Source organism: Micrasema longulum, unplaced genomic scaffold (assembly GCF_059751315.1).
Source record: "Micrasema longulum isolate JH-2025_06_02 unplaced genomic scaffold, ASM5975131v1 h1tg000180l, whole genome shotgun sequence".
Classification (NCBI taxonomy): domain Eukaryota; kingdom Metazoa; phylum Arthropoda; class Insecta; order Trichoptera; family Brachycentridae; genus Micrasema; species Micrasema longulum.
This window is the reverse complement of record NW_028277385.1, coordinates 1,958,094-1,978,474: the sequence shown is the minus strand read 5'-3', so window position 1 is coordinate 1,978,474 and position 20,381 is coordinate 1,958,094.

Below are 20,381 nucleotides of genomic sequence, written 5' to 3'. Positions count from 1 at the left end.
TCTATGCGTTAGAAAGTTGCTATTATCAAAAAACTATATTTCGGAGTGAAGGTATCGAGACGTTAAAAGAGCCGGCTCTGTAATTAGTTGTTAGATAAATACAGACGATTGTTAAGCGTACCGTCTAGGTGATTGCCAAAAACCAGATAAAAATCATGTTCAAGCGAGAATTTCTTGCTTGAATTGGGATTTTTTAATCGAGTTTATAATCGCTTTCAAGTAGGCACTTTTTATCAAAGAAGCCTTTGTAAAATATAAATGAGAACTATTTTAAATGTTAATGAAGTAAGGAACGCGGACTAGATCATTAAGGTCATTCATTGGTTAGTTTCGATCATATAAATGTCGAGATGACAAGTAGGTAGGACATACCGAGGTAGATACAAATGGTACAGAAGTTAAGTATACTGACTCAATATGTACAGATGAAGATAGCGTTTGTTATTGCGGCCCAGGGACTAATAAATATTTTGGTGTAGAAACCCTTTTTAAATAAATTCAGCCTGGTCCAATATACTTTAAAAATGTTTTGTATAAATCGATACACTTACCATCGTAATTTCCTCATCTACATCTAATGGTGCATATAACACTTAATTGGTACCTTATTCTTGTTCTTGTAGATGGGAGTCAGTGCTATATAAGCTCCTAACGTCACTTCGACCTGTGTAGATCTATTGTTACGGCTCTCCGTAAATTAATTATCACCCTCCAACTTCAGGTCTTTAAAAAGCCTGGTTTCTGAGTAGAAGTCAAGTATTTTCATATTGGTAAATCTCCCCTTACAAGCCAAGATCCTAAGTAGGGGGTGATCTCTTTAACATCCACAGGTTTAACCAGTGATCCCTCGAGGTGCGGCTTGTTTTGTCATATAGAGCAGAGATGGCTGACCGGTCAATTGAAGCCATTAGAACTGTCGATTGCTACAAGACAAAGGTTTAAAAATAAGGTTAGAAAAAACTATGATAAAAACTCAAGATTCTTTAGCTATCTAGTTTGTGTAACAGATTATCAAAATACACCACATTCGGTGTTCCAATGCAACACCCTATGCACCACTGGGTGCGGAAAGGAGAATGGTAATGATTAAGAGTTATATTGCATGCATAACAAAATTTATTTCTTTGATTTCACGCATTGAAAAGTTGAAAAATACAGTACAGAGTGTGAAATACTCGTACAACCAATAGCATTGACGAATATCTATTTTCGACTCCTTGGGATCCAACACTCGTATAAATTTTACATGATTTTATTTTATTATGATAGTTTCTGGACTAGATTGTGAATTGTATGACTTATTTTAGTTATCAACATACACAGTTTTAAAAAAATGTCTAAATGCTTGTAGACAGGCTGGATTTCCTTCCTAGGGAGTTTGCTATGACCTCTTACACACTACGTAGCATTCACCATCCTGCCTTTGTTTTAACATCTTTATTCCTTAAATTTTTTTCATCTATTGATCTTGGTGATGTTAAAGAGCTGAAACCTTTATCAATGCGGGTGACATTCTGACTAGGAAATGCTTGAAAAAATATCTGATTTTTTAACTTCTTCTTTGACCAGCTGGTTTTATCAACAATATTTTGAGTCTATCTATTTTTTTGTAGACAAGAACTGTATTCAACTCCTTTCGGAGTTATTTATATTAATTTATTATAACAGTTACAACAGAGATGAAGAACATTTTATAGAGGGAATATAGAAGTCTACGCTTTTACAGGGTTTATGGCTTTACCTGGCATTACCTGGTTTAAGTGTTTATTGTTTATTATACTGAAAATGTATATGCTGTCTTTAAGACGATAGTAGGTTAGGTGACAGATGGCATTTGGTTTCCGGGTGATTCCCATATATCTAGTGACAGCAAGCGTCCTTTCACATTTTTTGACACATCTTCATGGTTGAGATAATCGTATCTTTTAATTAAATCCTAAGAGGGTTTAATTTCAATATTATTCAACATCCTCGTATTGAAGTGTTTGGAATGTTCGCTTACTACCCTTTTGTTTTTTTGAAACATTTGTTTTTACACGTAGTTTTTTAACTGAAGTAGTTCGTTGTCCTTAAACAGCTGAAGCGTAAAACGTAAGCGCTGACTACTTTAATACACAATGTAATAGTGTAATAGACAATCGAAATACTCTTCATTTGATTTAAAAAAATGCTGTGCTCTAACACCGCCGGGTGCGGATAAGCGTTCAATGTAAAAAATTCATAGAAATTTAAATTAAATTATTTTTCCAAAACAATACAATAAATAACAAAATAGTTCAGCCGTTATATTGAGACTACATATCGAATCAGGAACCATTGAGCAAAGGTTTAACCTTATTTAGGTATAATGCTCTCCAATAGCAAGAGTATTTGCCTCTTAAACATAGTTTCACTGATGTGAAAGATGTCCATCTCCAAAGTGATAACGTTCAGCTGCCTGATTACTCTTCCAATCAGCATAAACAAAGGCCGGTTGGTTCTAGAAGCCGGGAGGTAAAACAGTCTGTGCTGACGCTGTTGGAGATAACCATTAGGAACATAAAAATTAATACTCACTAACATGGCTGAGTTTTCGATACAACCTCTTATCAGTCTGAGAAAATGGGTTATAAAATTAGTCCATAAAAATTTGGTCATAGGCAAAATATTATTGTAAAGATTTTAAAAGTTTCAGCTTAGACTGGCTCCATTTTATATATTTATTGTACCTACTTATATATTATACACACCTTTTATCAAACGTATTGGAGTTTCTCCGTTTAAGCTATGAAGGATTATTTCAGATACCCACATTCCTATGTCGAGTATATTTTACGAAGATAGGACATGTTTCAAGTACTTCTACTCACCCTGTGAGGTAAGCTCCCAGACAACCTATGTTTTGAATATTAATATAGATGTAGTACACTGCATACATATTAAATGGGTATCACTCAATACTCCGGAAGTACAACAATATAATAATATTATTCTCTTTTAACTAAATTCCACTCGGAAACGAAAATATGACACACCTTTCTTCTTCCTTTTATTTGAATTGCCAACATTGATCGTTTTTTACAGCAAAAATTATATTTTGCATATTTTTAACTGGTGTTTACAATTCATCAGAACAGAAAAAATGTTTACCAAAATTAAACATAAAATAAAATTTTTCATTTAACATAAACATATAATTTTGTATTGCAATTTCAAATAAATAATAGATGGATGTCAGCAATGATTTATTACATTATAGTGAACTGTTTTCGTGTTAAGATAATTATTTTTAAATTTGACTAACCAGAAGTTTTTCTGTATATGTTGCGTGTATTCAAATGAAAGATTTACCTTTATATTCCACGTAGTTTTATTACCAATTTTATAAGTTAATCAAATATTACAAATGTTCGAATATAAAAATGAGAAATGTAGACAGAACTGATTGAATTAAGCCGCTACAGTAAATTAATTAATTTTACGTTTTGTGTTGAGTGTCGATAACTACGTTGCGTTTCAAATCAAGTACCAACGCTGAACGAAGAAGGTCTAATTTCGACTTTCGTTTCGTAGGAGTTGATGACGTGTTAGTTTTGTGTGTTAGAAGGCCTGGCACTTGGTGTTGCAAGTGCCCATAACTTATTGAAAATAAGAGTTTCTCAGAGAGCCAGTCAAGATTTGAAATATACTCAAATTAGAGACCTAACGGTCAGCTTTATAAAAACAATGGGTAAAATTATTGGTTACCATTTTGTCGAAATATGTTGCTTTAGTTACAACTTTCATTTGACATTAACCTCACTTTTTCCATTAAAACTGGCTAACTGACCTAGACCATCCGTTTGTAATTACATTTTTTGTCAGTTTTCATTGCGCCATTTTTGTGAGTGATCGTCTTAAAGGCGCTGATTATTTTTTTTAAGTCTTCCTTTGCACACTAACACAAATATAAATAATTTAGTTCAATACAATGTTGTATTCCATGGCTTACCGAAGTACTAGTTACAAGTCACAAGAAAAATATTTCTAAAGTAAGTAAGTTCACATTAATAAATTTTTCTAAAGAGAACTTTTGCTGCGCAATTTCGTACACCTGGGGAAGTGCATTCCAAGCCAAAGGTTCAGCTATTGTCAAAGCTCTATCGCCAGTATATTTTGTAAAATTAGATTTCCATTATTCGCATAAAATTACGGAAAAGACACTGCACAAGTTCCTAGACCAACTGCAACCAATCTCGATTGGTTTTTAAAAAAAAGCATAGATATTTGTCTTGCTCTTCAAATCCAGTCAGAGAATAAGGAAATTCAGTGTCCTTTTTTATTTTGTTTTATTAGTTAACAGACTACTTAACTAAGCCAAAATTGTTTTTCTTTTATTTTTATATTTCGTAAAAATATAAAGTTTTACATTTCTGAAATAACTCCGCGTGTGACGTCAGAAGTTCTATTCTGTCAGTTCTTCCAATTGGTTCGTTTACGGTTAGCAAACCGGATATCCTTCACAGCTCTCAAATCATTGGTTGGTTTATATGAACCAGTGACGTCGTTTAAAGTAGTGCGTTTTTTTTTTTTTTAAATTTTTTCGTATATTTTCAAGATATTTTTCGGTACAATTTAATGCTCTTATATTTACCGCGAGAAAGAAAACATCTTTTGAATCCGATTTCTCGTGAAACTGAAATTTTTCATTGTCAAATTATGTCCCTATTGAAAAAAACATATTTCAAGACAAATCCAGTAAAGGAATTCAAAACACATATTTATTGTTGATATTGTTGGGAATCGAACCCGATACGTCTTTCACGATAGCCAAATACAGCAAAAGGCAGACGAAAGCAATTAAATGAGTTAACTCAAAAATACTGTGGTAAATAATTATTTTGCGCGCGGTGATATAACGTTGTGTTATTACAAGCAAAAGACGCAGTATTCTGAAGTACGGACATACGAAGAAAAAAAAAGTTTTTCCCTAATTTCCAAAAACAAACAAATAATTAAGCCCTGTTATAGCAAAATGTAGACAAGTGTGATCATCAAAGACACTCAAGAGTTAAAGAAATAAAATATAAATGCTATGAACATATTGAATATCCACTGAAAGAATACTTTTCGACGCGTGGGCTGAGGACAAAGAATATCTGCTATAATTTAAGAACATAATTCCAAGATGAAGCAAACTCTCACACTTCTTAAAGAATCTTTTTACTAATAAATTTATTCCTAAAGCAATAAATACTTAAATATGTTTTTCCTTTCCGACCTTATCAGCCCACAAAAATATTCATATTTAATTCAATCATCTATCAACCATATAAAATAAATTAATTCAGATTAATTTCAATCTACTATAACTATCGAGCAGTAAAACAATAAATGACGCCTTATTTATTTATCGAATACTAAATAAGAAAATGGATTGCTCTGATTCGTCAATTTTCGTGTTCAACATAGACCAACTAAACGTAATATGTTGTTTTACAGTTATTATTAAAGTACTTATTGTACAATTAATTCATCAGTTTTCCGTATGCAGTGATTAAGATTTATTTTTGGCCTTGCCGCTGACGACCAAGTCTAGTGTCCTGCGAAAGAATCAATTGTGAATTCAATGAATAAAATTTTATTTCAACTTTTTTTTTTTTTTTGTTTAGTGATTATATTTGCATGTATATAATATATTTTTTTTGTTAACAATGATGTATCCATGTTTACTGAAAATAAAAGTAAAAAATCTTTTTACTACCTACTACAAATTAATCTTTTTTTTTAACAATTCTTGTAATATTTATAAGAATAAATAACTTGTATTTTTATTCTATATACATTCCCCATTCCGGGAATTTTGTAGTACCTACTTATAGTGACCACTTAACCCAGCCAATGACAGGTCATAAGCCCTGTAAACTCTCGAATATCCATAATCCTGAATTTGAAAAAATTCTACCTCATCTCTGTAGGGATATAAATAAAAATATATACCTACTCCCCCTTGGGAGAAAATCCAGATTTGTGTGTGTACAAGTACACGTACCAAAAATAATGTTATAAATAACTTGTGTCAAATACAGTTCACATACTACAGCCCAAGATCGTATGAAACAAAACATATACATTTGAAGGGTAAAAGGTGTAAAGGATAAATGTCAAAATATGAAGTTTTGAGATATAACGTTTTTAAGTTTTCAAACCTCTTAGACGTTAAAATAAACGTACGTAAGGAACCCGCTTAGTGCAATTAACCTAAACTGTTTTAAACCATGTAGAATGGTTTTCATTTATATTAAATTATGACTTTATTAAAGTATTTAACTGACATCCACCCTTATCTCCATGTAACGACTTTTTTTGTTGTTTATCTATCTTGAAAAGTAGAGCCTTAATGTCAAATTTTATTAAACAGAAATGTAGATCATGTGAACTGCCGGCAGATGCCATAATTATTTTAAAGCTCATAAAAACTGACATCTGTCCTTTACATGTGAGCTTGGAAGTGATCTTTGATACCTTATTGACGTTTCATAGTCACATAGCCAATGTAAGTCGTTCAACTTCCAAAATGTTGGGATTTGTGATACATAATTCAAAACACTTCTCACAATTGAATATTATCAAACTTTTGTATTCAATTTTAACGCTTAGCATTTTAGAGGGGGGGCTGTAGGAGCTATTTACTCACTTATGGTTGAAAAAACACAAAAGAAGTTCCTTCTTTACCTGTACATGAGAGAGTATGGATACTACCCATTGCAGTACCCAGCATTGTTCCTTTTAGGTATGCTTGGTATCACAATTTTGCGGGCCAGAGGTAGCATTGCCTTGCTTACGATGGTTCTTAAACTTTTAAACGAGTTAATTTACAATCCCAAAATTTAGTAACGCATAAAATTATTTGTACCTAGCAACTATTTAAGAGCTAAGCAACACAGACCATTTACTCTTTCAGAATGCAAGACAAATTCACCATTGATGATGCCGGTGGGAGAATGATTGGTCTGTTAAACAGCCTACTAAGAGAGGTGGATATTTTCCCCGCTGGGATTACCCTTTGAGACTCTTCGTATTTATTTATTATATTTACGGGCTAAGCCAATTACAACAGTTACATGAAGAAACATAAATACAAGAAACTGAACAAAAATAACATAAAAGTATGTAGCAAAGACAAGCGAGGGCAAAATAATAATGGTATAAAATATATTCATGAAAACGAAAGACCAAAGACTTCGAGCTAAACCATGCCAATCCAACTTCATCCCACATTGTTTGGTCGCAAAGAGATCTACGAAAAGCCGGAAGATCTATCCCAAAGAATTCCAAGTCGTGTGATAAATTGACTAATCTTCACGTTCTGGACATTGGGGCATAAAAACGAAATTTGCTCTTAGAAGATTAAATATATAGCAAATTTTGACTTCTGATGACATGGTTGGGAACACGAAAAGAAATTGATTGCAACAGAGGTGGGACATCACTTAAACTATTAAGTATTTTTTAAATGCATATTAGGTCCATCTCAGTTCTACGTCTCTCCAATGAAGACAGATAAAGAGATTGCTCTATTTCAAAATAGAAATAATCACCCCTTTGTAATCCGACAAACCATGCCACTTTTCTTAGTAAACGGTGTTGGACAGACTCGATATGGCTAATAAGAGTCCTGTAGAATGGAGACCAAATAGAAGAAGCGTATTCTAGATGGGGTCGAACTAGTAAGCAATAAAGAGTTTTGATGGTATTAATATTTTTTAAGTCCGTCGTCATTCTATTGATAAAACCGAGAAGTTCAATGTGTTCACGAAATAAGAGTTTACTATCTAAAGTAATGCCAAGATCCTTTATTGACGAAACCATTGAAAGGGAAGTATTTTTTAGTTTGTAGTTGAATTGTACAGGTTTTTTTTCGTGGATAATAAGATATTATTTTACATTTGTCAACGTTAAGTTGAAGACAATTGATGCTACACCATTCATTAAAACAATTAATATCATGTTGGAAAAGAAGGAAATCAATGGGAGATTCAAAAAGTTTAAGAATCTTGTTGTCATCAGCAAAAAGCCAGAATTTTGTATTTTGAAAAACATTGATAATATTATTTTAATACATTGATAATATTGTATTATGCGTATTCAGTGACTTGTTCCTCTTTATTTACAATTGTTTATATGGACTTTAATAATATATTGTGGTTTTTTATCATGTTTTTGTAGGAACCTAATTAAATCATTTATGTACATTGTAATTAGCAGTAATGTACTTTTAAATAAATAAATAAAGTAAAAATAAATAAATATTTTGTACCCTTTATTCACAAAGTTTAATTTAAGTTTAGCCAATATTTGGGAATGTCCTTGCGGGATGAATAGGTTTTAATAATTAAAATAATCATTGCGAAATTCTGAATGATTTGAGAGGTTCATTATTTACTCATCAGTTTTCACAACCGTTATTTAGTATATTAAACATTTTTGGGAGGTCGTTACAGAGTTTGGCAAATTACTCAAATCATTCAGATAAATAACGGTAGCTTCCATAGATTACTAAAATAGATTACCCCGAGAAAGCAAACAATATATCAACATTTCCTTTCATCTAAGAGAGAAATCTCTCTCTCCAATATTAAAACCGAAACTTAGCTGATTGAATAGAAATTCAGATCTAATACTTTCATCGAAATCATTCTAACCCTTGCGAATGAAAAAAAGCACCAGGGCCTTTGTATACCCGGTAGGGTTGAGGTTTTCAAACCTCCGCTCCGTAATTTTCACAATAACTTTTTTACTTGTGGGGATATTCTTTTAAGGCCTCGGATCCTTTCAAGCCTCGGGGCCCTGAGTTTCCGTTCTATCAATTAAGCCACCCAGAATATTTGAATTCCTCTAAAGAACTCACATCATTGACCTACGGGTATTTAGAAAATGTACCTACACGAAATTCAGTAAAAACCCTCTAAATAATTATATCGCTTTCAAAATTGACTTCAAAAGTAGGTTCATCATTTGAATATTTCGTAATTTTCGGTCATACATGTTTAATTTTGATTTTCTTTTGAATTTATAAAATGAATCGTTCGTTACACACGAAAAAATATTTGAACAACACATCAAAAGGTTGAAAATTAACCGTACATGCAAAATTGAAAGAAAAACCTGTTAAACGAATTTTCACGAATAGTATTTTCAAATAACTTTATACTACAATTTCATATGAACTAATTAAACTAGCACAAATCAAGGCAAATGAAGACTTAACAAAAGAGATACCTTTTGTGACCCGTAGCAAACAGGGAGTAAGACTCCGTCCTTTTCTTTTTAACATTATTATGTATAAAATAATAAATACAAAAAGAGAAATATACTAATCAATATAATTTGTTGTGTCGATGTCACTGCAATATTAGCAGAAAACAAAGATGATCTTCAGAGAATGCTCTAGATGTTTTTTAAACTTGCTTCTAAAATATACAATATGACGATATCTGTCAATAAAACAAACTGCTTCAACATATCAAAAGCGCCACGCAGATGCAAACTGATCATCGATAATATACATATTGAGCAAGCCCTGTGGTTTATTTATCTTGGTGTACACATCTCCAGCAACAGTGAGCGATGTAATGTAGTACGAGCTCAGACAAATAAAGCCACAGCTGTGGCTGGCTGACTGCTTACGGGACACACAGAGAAACAAATGCATGCTTACTGAAAGTATAAGTAAAGTATAAGACATGTGTGGAATGGAAAAGACTACGGGATGGAAGTGAAAGCGGACACCATCAGGACAAAAAACCTTCTCAGAGTTGCGAAAATGAGAACGCTACGCTCCATCGTTGGCAGAACTCTTGGAGGTCTGATGAAAAATGAGACAAAAGGGTATATCTGTGATGATAAGACATGGTAAAGAACCATGTGCACCGCATAAAAGATACGAGACCTGCGAAAATTACTCGGTCTGAAGCAGCAGAAGACTACAAGGAATGCCGCCCGAAAACATGAATGGAAGCTGGACTTCATCGTCTCAGGACAGCTCACCGTCACAAACAGGTCATACGACTTAAACCAAGAGGAAGAAGAAAAAGAAGAATTTGCTAATTAAAGGTTGATTCTTCATATTCTTAATGAAAATTAAAAACCTCATTGATAAATGGAGTGCGTCCTTACGTGGTCCTTACCATTCACATTTTAATAAATTCTTCTTTATAAAATCGGGTTGTGGTCCTGTGGCTAGTGTCTCGAACTCACGGACCAAAGGTCCGTGGTTCGAATCCCACTCTACCCCAACTAGATTCCATTTTCTAATAGTGAGTTATTTACAACTCGTTGAAAATGGCTCTCAAAATTTAATATTTGGGTAAATCATAAAAACACAAATATTTTTATTTTATATTTTTAGTTTTCCTTATATGCACAAAATAAAGATATTGTTTTACTTACTGTAAAGCAACAAATAAAAATTGATGTTGCAATTTTTATTCATAAAACAAATAATGAGTTAAATAAACTAAAAAATCTAATGAAATTTAAACAATAATAGTATACATACGCAACTAGAGATAAAAAGGGTAAAATATCCAATCAAGAGAAAAACAGTCTCATTGTGCAAAGGTTTGATGTTAAAATAAGTTACCTGAAGAATTAAAAAAATGAAAAGCCTCAAAATATTTGAAATATTTTTTTTTTAATACGTTTTTAATAAATTTTGGTATAAAATGTAAGGTTAGTAAGATGTAATGTACCACCTTTATAAAGCACAAATAAATAATAATGCACGGGACACTGAATCTGTACATCAATATTTGGTACGGATCTCAATAATTCGTTTAACGAAAGCATTATGATTTATGATTAATATTTCGTTTGTTGTGGGGGTTTGAGGTCTATGAAATATTGCGTAATATACATCTACATAGTTTTATCTGCTGTAAGTAATATAAATCATTTTGTTTGTTCGTGTCTGACGTGTTATGAATTTTAATAATTGAATATTTATTAAGCTAATACTGAACAGTATTTGTAGCAGTTGTATTTAATGTATGTACTATTTATTTTAAGTATTTTTGTCTGTGAGCGATCAAATAAATTATTTCAATCTACCAGCGCAGCATTTCTATGAAAACTATTAATCACCAGAAAACATAGATAATTATAGCAATAAATTATATTCTCAGGTAAAATAAATAAATACATATAACAAAACAGTTTTTTTTTCAATCCTGAAAGGATCTATTACAACTAATATACATTTTTGATATGGGAATATGGAAATCTAAGCAATTGCAAGCCTGTCATTGGCTGGCTGAAGTGATCACTTTATTCACTATTAAACTTTTTTTTTTCTTTTGAACATCCGTATTCCTTCAATTCTTATATTTGTTATTAGTTGTGAAGTCAAAGAGCTGTAAACATTATTTAAGCATTTTCGCTACATAATTGTATTTATTTATTTTTTTGTTTTAAATATCGAATTTTCGTGTATCTTATTTTCTGTCCCATTAAATACTACAAGAAGTAGGGGTAATTAATACATTTGTTGTATTCGAGATATAGTATAGTTAACGTGATTTTTGAAAAAAAAAATTCGCCGACAAGCCTAGTATAAAATGCCTCAGTGAGTTTTTATACGCAATATTTGTTAACACAAATTTTTATTATATATATTAAGGGTAAATGTTATGCAAAAAATACCAAAAAATGCTTTCTCTTTACTCGACTTAAGAACTAAAAATATAGTTATCGATGTAATTATTGCTTTTTCTATATTCTGAATACAACCTAACAATACTAAATAATTCAAGTTTTGAAAAGCTTCAAGTTTTGTTAAACTATGTTTATTTTGACACCTGACAATGTTAGTGGGGAGGTATTTATTTATATTAACATAATAATACTATAATATTTGTGGGGTACTGTTTTTAGAAACTTTTTTCTATAGATTTTTCGGTGAATATTTTTTGATTTTAGCTTCCCGTTCACAACAAAATTACCCGAAAGAGCTAATTCACAATAAATTGAAAGTAGGCTAAACATGTCAGAAAAAAAAATTGGAAAATACTGCGTATGTTTTCATTTCTTTGAGAAAGGCAAATCAAGACAAAATTATTTATGTGAAACTTGTAAATCGAATTCGCGAATAAGTTATGTGTAATATTATGTAATTCATGGGTACATTTCGTTTATTTTTCATGTTCCATATCAAATAACAAAGTTTACAAAAGCTAACGTTATCTGAAGTTGAGATTTTACATATTATGTAGATCTGCAAGTCAAAATGACAGAATCAATTTCAAGACTTAACAAGTTTCGATCTAATCAACTTCCAACATTTAACTATTTAACATACGCACGTCTGAATTGCCAAAAGTTGAGACTGTTGCAAATTGAATTTCGTGGTATTTGATGGGTTAAACACCTGAGGTCGGAATTCAAGAGGTGTATGGAACCTCGCTAATTAAGGACCCGCTAAGTCTCACAATTCAATAAAGTTGGCGAAACTTTCTTTGGGCGCAAAGCGGGAAGTTTTAAAAAAAACATTTTGAAGTGAATAATTGAGAACACCTTCGGGTGTTAATCACGCCGAACAAGACAGATCACGAAATTACGTTTTAAATTCGGAATGAATCATTAATTGTAATTTTAATCATAATTTAAATAAAAAACAGAAGTTAAAATCTCACATACAAATAATAAATAATTATGATAGGCTGACTGTGGTGTGATTTTTGTTAATTATGATTTCTGAAAAACAAAGGGTCAAAAGTCATTAGTAAAAATATATTACAATGGATAAAGTAATGGAGAATGCACGTGTGTTATCTGTTCATTAAGTAATTCTACGTCGGGTTTATTTTTTAATATATTAATTTCGAGAATGTCTAATTTGTCAAGTTTATGGCGTATCACACTCACGAAGGATGGGACACTAAATATAAAATAAAATACTTAAACTCATTAAAATAGCATTATATCAACTCATTCGTTAACCCGAAAAAAAATTTGATAATGATCCTTAAGATAAAAATAATTTTATTTAATTTACTTTCATATAACTTTGAATTGTCTATCCTTACCTCTGTTTTGTACTAATACATTGAACTCCTTAATAAAGATACTGGTCTCGAAGATGTCACCAAAGCGATGAAACCGGTCACTGGATATTCCAAATTTGTGGATTAATGTATCACTCGTCTTTTATTTATATAATTAATTACAATAAACTTCCATCAAGAATTTCCACTTGTTTTCCGGTGATTAATAGTTTTCATAGAAATGCTGCGCTGGTAGATTGAAATAATTTATTTGATCGCTCACAGACACAAATACTTAAAATAAATAGTACATACATTTAATACAACTGCTACAAATACTGTTCAGTATTAGCTAAAAAAATATAATTTTTTTAAAATTCATAACACGTCAGACGAACAAACAAACACGAACAAACAAAATGATTTATATTACTTACAGCAGATAAAACTATGTAGATGTATATTACGCAATATTTCATAGACCTCAAACCCCCACAACAAACGAAATATTAATCATAAATCATAATGCTTTCGTTAAACGAATTATTGAGATCCGTACCAAATATTGATGTACAGATTCAGTGTCGCGTGCATTATTATTTATTTGTGCTTTATAAAGGTGGTACATTACATCTTACTAACCTTACATTTTATACCAAAATTTATTAATAACGCATTTAAAAAAAATGATTTTAAATATTTCGAGGCTTTCCATTTTTTTAATTCTTCAGGTAACTTATTGTAACATCAAACCTTTGCGCAATGAGTTTTGAGATTGTTTTTCTTCTGATTGGTAATTTTACTTTTTTTATCTCTTGTTGCGTATGTATACTATTATTGTTTAAATTTTATTAGATTTTTTAGTTGATTTAACCCATTATTTGTTTTATGAATAAAAATTGCAACTTCATATTTTATTTGTTGCTTTACTGTAAGTAAAACAATATCCATAATTTGTGCATATAAGGGAAACTAATAATATTAAAATATATGTATATATATATATATATATATATTTGTGTTCTTGTGATTTACCCAAATATTTCATTTTGAGGGCCATTTTCAACGAGTTGTAAATAACTTACTATAAGAAAATGGAATCGAGTTGAGGTAGATTGGGATTCGAACCACGGCCCTTCGGTCCGTGAGTTCGAGACACTAGCCACAGGACCACAACCCGATTTTATAAAGAAGAATTTATTAAAATGTGAATGGTAAGGACCACGTAAGGACGCACTCCATTTATCAATCAGGTTTTTAATTTTCATTAAGAATATGAAGAATCAACCTTTAATTATCAAATTTTTCTTTTTCTTCTTCCTCTTGGTTTAAGTCGTATGACTGTTTGTGGCGGTGAGCTGTCCTGAGACGATGACGTCCAGCTTCCATTCATGTTTTCGGGCGGCATTCCTTGTAGTCTTCTGCTGCTTCAGACCGAGTAATTTTCGCAAGCCTCGTATCTTTTATGCGGTGCACATGGTCCTTTACTATGTCTTAAATCACAGATATACCTTTTCGTCTCATTTTTGATCCGACCTCTAAGAGTTCTGCCTACGATGGAGCGTAGCGTTCCCATTTTCGCTACTTTGAGTAGGTTTTTTGTCCTGATGGTGTCGGCTCTCACTTCCATCCCGTAGGTCATGCCGGACGCATGTCTTATACTTTACTTATACTTTCAGTTAGCATGCGTTTGTTTCTCTATGTGTCCCGTAAGCAGTCAGCCAGCCACAGCTGTGGCTTTATTTGTCTGAGCTCGTACTACATTACATCGCTCACTGTTGCTGGAGATGTGTACACCAAGATAAATAAACCACAGGGCTTGTTCAATATGTATATTATCGATGATCAGTTTGCATCTGCGTGGCGCTTTTGATATATTGAAGCAGTTTGTTTTATTGACAGAGATCGTCATATTGTATATTTTAGAAGCAAGGTAAAACATCTAGAGCATCCTCTGAAGATCATCTTTGTTTTCTACTAATATTGCAGTGACATCGACATAAAAAACAATATTGATTAGTATATTTTTCATTTTGTAACCCATACTCAAAGAAGTCACCTCCTTTATTATTTTATACATAATAATGTTAAAAAGAAAAGGATGAAGTATTACTCCCTGTTTGATACGGGTCACAAATAGTATCTCTTTTGTTAAGTCTCCATTTGCCTTGATTCGTGCTAGTTTAATTAAAACTTATAATTAGAAATCAAACACTGATTTGAGTCTACTGAATACTTTATTTTATTTTTACAAATATAAACATATAAAAATAAAACTTCGTGACAATTGTTTGAAAATGTTTGACAAATTCGTTTGAAAACGCCCTAATAAGGCGAAACAATTGTCACGAAGTTTTATTTTCATATGTTTATATTTGTAAAAATAAAATAAAGTATTCAGTAGACTCAAATCAGTGTTTGATTTCTAATTAAAAGTTTAAATATGGAGTTCTACAAAATAAACACCAAATCAATCAATACTAGTTTAATTAGTTCATATGAAATTGTAATATAAAGTAATTTGAAAATACTATTCGTACCCCCCATGCTTTTTCCCTGCAGAAGTAAGCAACCATTTGTTTTTTTTAAATATTTTTTTTTTTTTAATTTTCTTCATTCTAATTTTTTTTTAATATGCTAATATGTTTTCTTGCTCATACTGATCATCGTGATTTCGGATGTTACAGGGTTTAAAGAACACTCTGAATATATATATATATATATATATATACATATATTGTAACGTTGTAAAAAACAAGTCAAACGTACCCCGTTTTGAAAGCATTTTAGTACTGGATTATAATTCTAAATTCCCTGATTTAGCGCCATCTGACGGCCGCGGTAGTAACTCATCCATACGATATCCGTGCATTAAAAGTAGATTTCTTTCCATTTGAAGAGACGAACAGTCCATTTACCGCCCAAAGACTCAAAGAGAAGCGATCGCACATTTCAAAAATGTAGTCCTTCAAGAAAGAGAACGTTCAACGTAACGTAAGCCTATTTGTTTTTAATTTATTACCGAAATTCTTGTAGAAAGAGATATCACATTCTAATGAGATTGTATTTTATACAGGTTCCCTTCTTTCTTTACCTACCTTTATTCTCTACCTTTTTCACCTTATTTTATTTTATTTACTCCATCTTTTATCTACTTTGTCCGATGATAAGGATTTTATAATGTAGTATATTTACTCCGTGATTCGAATGGATCACTAATTATTACGAAGTTTATTCGTAAATATCTGGAAAAATCGATGTCAGCATTTTAAAGTTTTCTTCAAGATCATGAGACACAAATTTACAAATGCGAGAAAGCAGACGATCATTTACTGAATTAAAATGTCGACAAATAATCTTCTGGAAAATCATCAACTGAGGCAACGCCGAGTAAAAATACACCAACCGAAGACATCTTAAATCGAGTCCCATCTGCGGATATTATTTTGTAAAATCAATATTATTTCATATCATCTCGAGAAGAAAACAATCAAGAATCTATTTCACTTGTCATTATTATCGTTACAAATATTTATTTCTTAGATAAACTTATTGTCAACCACTTACTCATATTAGCTAGGCAGAATTCTGAATTTTTAAATTAACTAATCTTGGTACATTTGTAGAGAATTGCTTCTTTTATTAAAATTTTGTATTTCACTAACGAGTTGTTTATTTCATAAAATCCAGATCTTTAAGTCATATTTGTTCCATTTTACAGTAAGGTATTTTATAGATAACGTTTTTGATTTCATTTATAAAGTTAGATTTATACAACATAATATTATTTTTTGAAGAAATCTCATGTTCTTGCCGATTGAGCGAAACTGGTGAAATGGTAAGTGTTTGTAGGTACTTTATTTGGTTATCTGCATTATTCTTTTTAATCTTAAAAATTTGCTTATTGATTTTTGATAATCTATCTCTATAATGTCGCCCACCTGGGACCAAATAAATTTTTTTCAACCTACACTGAACTATACCGTTTACAATATATGTATACATATATATATATATATATATATATATATATATATATATATATATATATATATATATATATATATATATATATATTATAAATATTATGTGCGCGTAAGGATGTGTATATGTGTGCAAGTATAAATATGTGTATTGTATGCGTGTGACAATGCGTAGTGAATATGAGTGCGATGTTAAAGTTAGGATATTTTTTACTATTAATTTAAATTTATTTTAATGGCTTATTACTGCTTCAAGATATGACATATAACACATATAAAGGAATTCTATTGCGTTGAACATTGAAGCATGTAATAGTTGAATAATGATTTTCACAAAAAAAATCATTATTTTTTTACAATTCACATAGGTTAATCTTTCGTTTACAGTAATTTACAGAAAAAAAAATTTTTGGTAATAATATAATATATTTTGTTAAAATTATTAAATTAGTTTTATTCAAACACAGTGGATGTTTCATTCAAAAAACAGCTTTAAGTTAATCAAGGCCACTCTGTACTATAATGTTAATTACCATTATTCCGCAATTTGCTGAGATTCTAATGAATTTTTTCACGACCTAAAGGTCAACAAAAAAGGAAGGAGAGGGCGTAGAAATAAGCAAGACACGAATTAATTAGATGTTTTATTTTTAAATCCAAACAAGACAAATAGGTCTAGTACTGTGAATTACAAGGGAAATGTAAAACCAATATAATGAAGGAACAAAATTCAGTGTTTTTTTACCCAGAATGAATAAATCTGAATAATCAAGAATCTTCTGGAGAATTTTCGCCTTTCCAGCGAAAATTTTATAACTTGAGCAAACATGCGTCAAAAACGACTGACGTAAAAAAATAAAAAATAGGAGGCAAAATAAGGTAACCGAAATTGATCAACAATATTTTGAGTTTGTCAAAATGTTTGTATACGAGGACTAGATTTCACCCCCTAATTGAGAAGGGATAAACATAAATAACATCTTAACTAATGTTAGTAAGTATAAGTTTGTAACCACGTACCGACTTTTCATGTCTACCGGTTTCGAGACGTACCTCTCTCTTTGTCAGGACACTCACTACACCGACATGCTAATACTAAAATATTTATCGCAGTTGGTACAGTTCACAAATATATACATAAGAACGGGCATATTAAATATACTTTCCCATTTACCTTCACCGTAGTATATACAGTATTCACGAGTTTTAATGATAATATTAAGTGGTGTTTTGGAGAATTAGTGGGTGTGGGGGGTTGGGAAGGGAAAGAGCTAAGACGTTGAAAGTAACATGATTGGTTAATATTTAAATAAATAAGAGGACTTTATTGAAATGACATTTGATTAGTTATTAGAGGGAATATTATTTGTCTAGGATTTTGTAATTTGAAACAACCCCGTTTTAAAAAAAATCAGACCGCTTATAGTATTTAAATGTTAAATTCAAACTCTTGTATCCTTATTAAACTCGTAATTTAAATTTATAAAGTGATTGGCCAACTCTGAAAAAATATATTATAAATATCTTACGTGTTCTTTGATGCAAATATTAAAAGTTAATGCTTTAAAGCGAAATAATATAAATATCATCCTTGTGCCGGCAATATCAGAGCCGAAGTAAAAAGTTAATGCTTTAAAGCGAAATAATATAAATGTCATTTTTTTTAAGAAAGGGTGTCAGAATGAAATGATCTTTTTCGGTAGTTTGTCCGTTTTTCAAAATGGTTTATCCCATTTGTATAGTATACCGTATCTTCGAAGATCCGTATCTGAGCGCTTTTTTGCGTTTTTGGGTGGTCCTAGATCCCATGAGAAACAATTCAAAATGCAAAACAATAGAAACACGCCAATGATAAATATCTTTAATTTGAAAAAAAAAATGCTCTAGTGCCACTATCCAGGGAGTACATACGTGAATACGTTTGCGTGAATTATAATGAATCCGCAATTTCTCTTAATATTAGTTTCAAACATGTCAGAATATTCATTATAACGCCACAGATGGCTAAAAAAATACTCTTCTGTAGTGTGGCAATTTACGACATAGGCCCTTTTAAATCCAAGCCGCAGATTTCGTAGTTCCCGAATTGGTAGCTGGAGCGTAAGAGCAATCACCTTACCTCTATATAACAGACAGATGCTATCTTTTTTATAGATACGACGAATTAATTGTACTAATGGAGTGCACTATGCAGCTTTAGGTGGGGGTGAAATTATAAAAATAAGATCTTTATGAATTAGGAAAGAAATATAAAAGAAATGTCTGACCGTAAGAAATGGCATGTGAAAATATATTTTTTGAGAAACTTGTGTATCAGTTTGTTTATCCTTTAAAATGTAAGAAATGTTAAAACTGACATTAATCGCTGGCGATGATACTTTATTCTTGGGAAGATTACTAAGCCATTTGGAAATGGTTAATGGAGTACAATAATAATACATTACGAGAAAGGCAGTCACAATGGGTGAAGATTGCCAAAAAAGACTTGGCAGGACCAAATAAATATAGCTCTTTGACAAGACAAACGTGTGTGGCATTCTATCCTCTCTGCCAACCTAAATTCTGCATTAATTACATTAAATTGTCTTTGCTACTGAATGTAGTTGATTAAAAAGTATTAACTGCGTCCATGTAAAAGATAGTAACTCTCAAAAAGTAACAACTGTGTTTACGTAAAAGTTATTAATAATAATGATAATAACAGCTATCACCGACTGTTACATGCTAGAAAATTCGGACTTTCGAGCCTCGTGTAATTAGCCTTCTGGGCATCGTTTTTAAGCCCTACGGGTCTCAGTTAATCGGCCCTTTGGGCCTCGGTTGATTAGGATCTCTGGCACCTAAAAATATCCTCAGCCTAAAGGCCTCAGAATTCATTTTTTACTATTCGGAGCAGTCTAAGTGTAGTAAATAAAAATATTGCACTTAAAATAATGCTACCAAAACTCCACAAAATCAACAGATATATTAAATATCTCTGCAAACAGCTTGGTAAGTAAGCGGTTAAAATTGAAAACTGAAATATCTGTAAATTAAAATTATAACAATCAGCTGTTGCCGACTATTACATGATAATAAATTCGGCCCTTAAGGGCTAAATAAATCTGTCTTCTTGGCTTTATTAAATCAGCCCTACTAATGAATCTGTCCTCATGGTATAAATAAATAGGCCCTGCGGGCCTCAGTTGATCGGCTCTTGGGATTTCGGTTGGTGAGAATCTCGGATGCGCTAAATTAATTATCCATAATACAAATTATAATCAATATCATCATCATCATTATTCCATGTCCACGAAGCCAGGTTCTCGTCCGAAGTTCTGACATGAACTGAACATGAACATGAATGAAAGCAGTGACCATCTGGTACTTACGTCAATAAATTATTTATTTAAAACCT